The sequence below is a fragment of the Pteropus medius genome, unplaced genomic scaffold (genome assembly GCF_902729225.1).
Source record: "Pteropus medius unplaced genomic scaffold, Ma_sr-lr_union100, whole genome shotgun sequence".
In the NCBI taxonomy this organism is placed as follows: Eukaryota; Metazoa; Chordata; class Mammalia; order Chiroptera; family Pteropodidae; genus Pteropus; species Pteropus medius.
In genome coordinates this window covers 13,213,090-13,218,777 of record NW_024340692.1, presented here as the reverse complement: position 1 = coordinate 13,218,777, position 5,688 = coordinate 13,213,090, and the positions used below count along the sequence as shown (strand labels likewise).

General features: G+C 44.0%; 1 protein-coding gene across 4 annotated transcripts in view; it reads right to left on the bottom strand.

Moving 5' to 3' along the window:
* Positions 1-3,389, bottom strand: part of RFX3 (regulatory factor X3) — a 252,018-nt gene extending 248,629 nt beyond the window's left edge. For 2 of the 4 annotated variants that reach the window (XM_039885934.1, XM_039886267.1), the window contains exon 1: positions 3,147-3,389. The gene's annotated coding sequence lies outside the window, so the exon portion shown is untranslated. Of the gene's footprint in view, positions 1-2,755; positions 2,889-3,146 lie in introns of those variants that run through there. The other 2 variants (XM_039886016.1, XM_039886097.1) reach the window with 2 other exon arrangements.
* Between the last annotated feature and the right edge of the window lie 2,299 nt (positions 3,390-5,688).

Here is a 5,688-nt window from a genome sequence, read left to right as displayed (position 1 = left end):
CTCTCTCAAATTTGAAAAGCAAAAATCATACTCCACCTACTGATTTCTTCAGTTGGAGTTACAGGAAAGCACACACAACATCAACTTTCTCCACAATAATGAAACATGTTAACAAAAAGTAACACAACATTTAAATAATACATTGAATCTATCTTGATTTATAATTCACTCATTTTTAATTGCTAATTTTTAATGGTAAAAAATTTACCATATTAACTTTAAGGTAAAAAAAACTGTTTGTTTAGGGTTAAAGTAAGTTAAACTTGTAAACTATAAACCTTTTTAGTATCAAAGTGGAGTACAAAACTATTTGAACACTGGAGGAACGATATACTATTTTTTAAATTAGGCATAATTACCCCATATAATAAAAACATTATGGAATGATGCATTTTAAGAATGCATTTTAATTTACTATATCATACATGAAAATGTACTACAAAATATGCCTATCTCAGTTAATGCAATTCACAGGCAAAACAATATAAAAAGAGTGAGATAGGCATTATGGCATAAAATGAATCAGATATTCCGCTACTAAAGACAAGCTACAAGTGACTCCTATTTAATAGTTTTTGTTTTAAAGTGTAGTGACTCACTTTCAGAGATTTCTATTAGTCTAAAACTGAGAACACAGAAGAATACCAAAACACAATATAGTCCCTCCTAGGAAAAATATCACAGAAAGAATAAACGAAGCGCTAAGTATTTACCCTTGTGTTAAACTTAAAATTTTGTCATTTGCTACTATTTCTAATTATTATTTTCTCAATCCATATGAATAATATTGACATATGTGAGCCCAAAGCACCTCTAACAGCAACTTTATACTATACTATGTGCTTTTAAAAATGGATAATAGAATTCAATTTAAGTTCTGCTCTCAAATCAACTTGTGAATGGAAGTTTACATCACTGAATCTGAGATAACTGTGAAATGAGTGAAATGCCTCAAATAAGTTCTTGGACACTATGAAATAAAAATATTAAACCATAACATTATAGCATATAATCTACTCAGCTGAAAACCTATTATGCAAAAGTCATAAGGTCTAAAACTGTTTCAAGACAGCAAAATTCCTATTAACTTCAGAGAGAGTTTATAGGGCTCAGGAGCTTCACCATCCAAAAGTGTTCAAGCATGACACTCATCTGAACAGAAAAAAAATACAAGTTAGTATTCGAGATTTGCATGAAACTCAAGTTGGAGAGGGGGTGAATAAATATAAAGGAATTTGGGTGCTCTGAGAAAGACTTCTTTCAGAACAAAATATCATCCGCATTTAAAACAGTAATCACAAGGAAATGAATTGAAAGATTTTTTTTAAGTTTTTTAAAAATCCCAACTCTCATTTTACAAAGTATTAGCCTTAATAGCATTACAATTATCAACTTGCTCATTGACAATCTCAAGAATAATTAATACGATCACATTATTCACAGGTTGCTCTGTCAGGTAAATCAATATATGATTAGTTAGAAGAAGGTTATTTAAATAAGTATTTTATTCCAAATTGGAAACTTCAATATGTGCGAATATAAGTTATTTGTTTTAGCACACATTCATTATCAAAACTCATTACTGATAATCTATTAATTAAACGACAGGCTGAAAAATGAACAAACTCAGGATATGGAAAACTGGGTTCCCTCTAACCAAGAGCTCTATTACTTGAGAAGTGTTAAGTATTCAAATCTACAGAGAAAAATGGATTTTTTTAAAAAGAGACTTAAAAAAGGAGAAAGTTCTCTCTTCTTCTCTCTTCTCATCAGGTTTATGGCATTGTCCAAAAACCAAAAATAAATAATATGTTAAGTACACATATGCCTAGATTTTAACAACCATAAAGAAAGTGAAATATACACACGTTTCAAGTTGAGAAGCTTCATACATTCTTTATGAACAACTTGACTTCAATTTCAACTCTCAAAGAAAAACGAACAGAGAAGATGAAGAGAAAAAAACTCTTTAAAGTACCATAACTGTCATAAATAACAATGTAAACTGAGTTCTCACAAAGCTTCCTCACGTCCTTTCCCTGTTTATCACGCACAAAGTCTTATAACCACAATGAAAATTGTTAACACTCCACTGTGGGGGAAGGAGGTTCATGAAAGTGAAATGGAACCTCACTACTACCCCTCCCACCTCCACATGAAGGATAAAGCACTGTCAATAACTACTAACCCAAGTATCACTGATGCCCTGCATCCGGTTTAAATCACAAGCACACACAGACATCAAAAAAAAGAGGGGAAAGACTTAAAAAAAAATCTTTCCCAGCGTAGCAGAGTCCAGCGAAGAGGCCCCAGGTTTCAGCGTGAGTGTGTGAGTGTGTGTGTGTGTGTGTGTGTGAGGTGTGTAATTAAGCGGTTATGGGGAGAAAAGGAAAAGAGTGGGGAGAGTGCTGAATGGATATTCAGACTGCAACTCAAAGAAAACACAGTTTAAAAAGAAAAAAAGGAAACGGTGCAGCTGATGATGGTAAAGAAGAGCAGCCCATTTAGCACAAGGCAAAGAGGGGCAAAAATGAAGGGAATGGGAGATGGGAAAAGTTCACCGTTGTACGAAGATAAAAATAACAAGACCCTCAACAAGGCCCCACAAGTGAACAACAACAACAACAAAACAGCACCTCTTGGGTCCCCCCCACCCCGCACATTGTTGTCTATTTCGGTTTTGAAAGAAGCAGGAAACAAGCGGCTCTGAAAAAGAAAAAATTAAAGGAAAAAAAAAAAAACCTTCCCTCTTCACCTGACTCTCCTCCTCAGACCTCGGGAGAGCTCCACCATCCGCCACGGAGAACTGGGGCTCCCTCTCCCGCTCGGCTTGCAGCCCCCCGCGCTCCCGCCGCATCCCTGAAGCGCGGCGGCGGAGGGCCAGGCCGGGCCGGGGCGGCGGGCCGGGGCGGCAGGCGGCGGGCGCCCACACCCCCGACCCCGCCGCGGCGCGCACGGCCCATAGTCAACAAGCCCGGGGCACAGAACCCTCGGCAGCGGCGCCACAGCCGCAGCCCCGGTGTCAGGAGTGAGACCCCCGTACAGCCACACTCGGCTCGCACACACGGACACACACGCGCACGGACACACGCGTTCACACGCAGCCACACGCTCCCACACACATGTAGAGACCGAAGAATATTCACCTTGGCTGTGGATTATTGTGGTGTTGTTGGTGGGTGATGGAGATGGTGGTGGTGGTGGGGAGGAGGAGGAGGAAGAGGAGGAGGAGGAGGACAGGAGTAGTTGTTGTTGATGGGTAACAGTCGCCAGGACTACGGTGACTATGGCGCTTGATTCACAAGGCAACGGTTGCTATAACTCACAAAAGAGAGAGAGAGGGAGAGAGGGAGCGAGAGGGAGACGGAGACACTCGCAAGGGAGGGTGGGAGGGAAGAGGGAGGCGGGCCCGGCGAGTCGCCGGAAGGGGCGGGCCCAGTAACATGACTGACAGCCCCAGCTCCCGGGCTGGCGGGACCGCGACACCTGGGTTCCGAGAAAGGGCTCCGAGTATATGTTCGTAGGTCTGGCGGGGGTTGGGGTCGCCACAGAGGCCTCTCTGAGGTACGCTGCTACACGCGCCGGCGAGACTGGACGGGGAATTTGGGGGCGTGGTGCGAGAGGTGCGTTTTGCGGAAAGAGAGCTGCCAGTCCCAGTAGCCAGCTTTGTGCAAAGCGGCCCCAGTCTTGAGACGGTAAGGGCTAACTCAGGGACCGAAAGTGTTGAGGGCAAGCCAGACCCATTCTGGGCAGGCCAGCAACAGCGAGGGAAGAGCGCACCTTGAAGCGCGATCTCCGCACCGCCCTCGCCCCCGCCTAAAGCGTCATTTCCGGGGCGGGGCTGGTGAAGGGTCCCGATGCCGCTTCCCCTCCTTTTTTTTCCCCCCCCCCTTCGTTTCTGAGGCTCTGGCGGTATTCCTAGTTGCAACCGCCTTCTGTGTTATAGCATGCTTGGGCACTTCGGGGCTCCGGGACCCGCACTACATTGCAGGGTCCGAGCTACCTTCGCCCTCCTGCTTTCCGCGCTGGCCCGCTCCCGCCTCCTGGGGCCACGACTCCGAGGAGCGCAGGCGGCGAAGCAGGAGCGAGCGGCCTCCGCCGCCATCTTAGGGCAGCCCAGCCCCAGCGCGTGTGGGCAGCGTGCCGGCCGCCAGCTGTCCCGCCGCGTCGTGGCGCGCAGGGGGGAAGGTCCGAACTCGTCTGGCTCATTCCAGAACGGAGAGGCGAGGTTATCACTCTACCTGCGGGGCAGGGAGTAAGTGCTAGTCAGCAGCAAGAAACTGCCCTCCCCTGAGGATATGAAAACGCGAAGCGGTCCCCCGCCGCGAAAGGCGTGGAGGGGTGGGGTAACAACACCTGCTTGAGATAGCGCCCAGTTTCTAGCTCCCTGTTACCTTCTGCTCTCTCTAAAGTGTTCGTCCCTCTTTAAGGTTGACTGAGCCGGGGTTTGAGCTCAACCCCTTATCCTATTACTTGCTTCGCCCTGGGCCCAGGCTACTTGACAAGCTGCTGTATTGAGATAGTCATATGGCTTCTGCCTGTGATGGATGTTGTTACCACACGACTGGCTATTGGTATCGCACAGCCTCTGATACTTCACGATTCAAACACACAGTTCAAACACACTCCTCTAATTCTCTGCAGAAGGGAGTCCTGCAGGCACATGCCTGGGTCCTTGCCAGTACCCCAGCCCTCCAGCACATGCAGCTAAGCTGCTTATCCAATACAATAACATTAGAAGTAGAGCCTTTAGGAAGTCAGTTCCATTCTTGAGGCTTAATTTTTGCACCTGCAATATAAGGGATTCCGGCAGACATAAATTCACAGCGCTAAAATAATAATAGCAACCATTACTGAGGTCATTACTGCCCCAGACCTTGTGCTTAGTGTTTTACATACATCTAATCTTCGCAACACCACTATTAGGTATACAGTGTCATTTTAGCGAAAACAAAAGTCTTGAAATTATCAGTTGATTTATCTTATTGCTCTGTGCCATGGAATATTGGATAAGGGTATTTTGGAACCAACTATTTAAATAGTAGATTTAAGAAAGTTATGTAGCTTTCGGTAATCTCAATGAGTTACTGAGATTCTTAAAATAGTGTTACAATATAGTGAACAGTGGTGAGCACAGTGCTAAAGCTAAAAGGTTGCATGACTCAACGTAGTAGTAGACCCTTCTAGACTAAGACAAATGACAATGTGGTGACCAAAGCAGTTAAACTCTTAAGATTTAGAATAATAATTTCGAACTACTCATGGGAAATAAGGTATGCATTCCAGCTGTATGAAACTGGTAATCGTCATGAATGTTCATTTTATTACATTTACAGATAGAGTCTTCTATTCCTATAATGGTGTGCAGAACTGTTTGCTCACACTACACAGCTCTGAATAGCTCAGCTTTTTTAGTTCTATTGTCTGTTGTAGTTTGCCTGTCCCTTCCCTCACTGTCAGTTGTTGCTTCTTACTGCTGTCAGGGAACATAGTTCTATTATCCTCCCCACGGTTTTAATTTACTGCTTTTAATCTGCAAGCAAGAAAACCACATAATGAAGCTTGAGCAAAACTATCTCAAGAGTGTAAATAGGTACTTAGAGGAACTCTCTTTTAGAAAAACTGTGTGACCTTTGTGCAAAGACATCGTAACATCAGTTTTAAGCTGCTTAGGGACTTTTTTTTAAC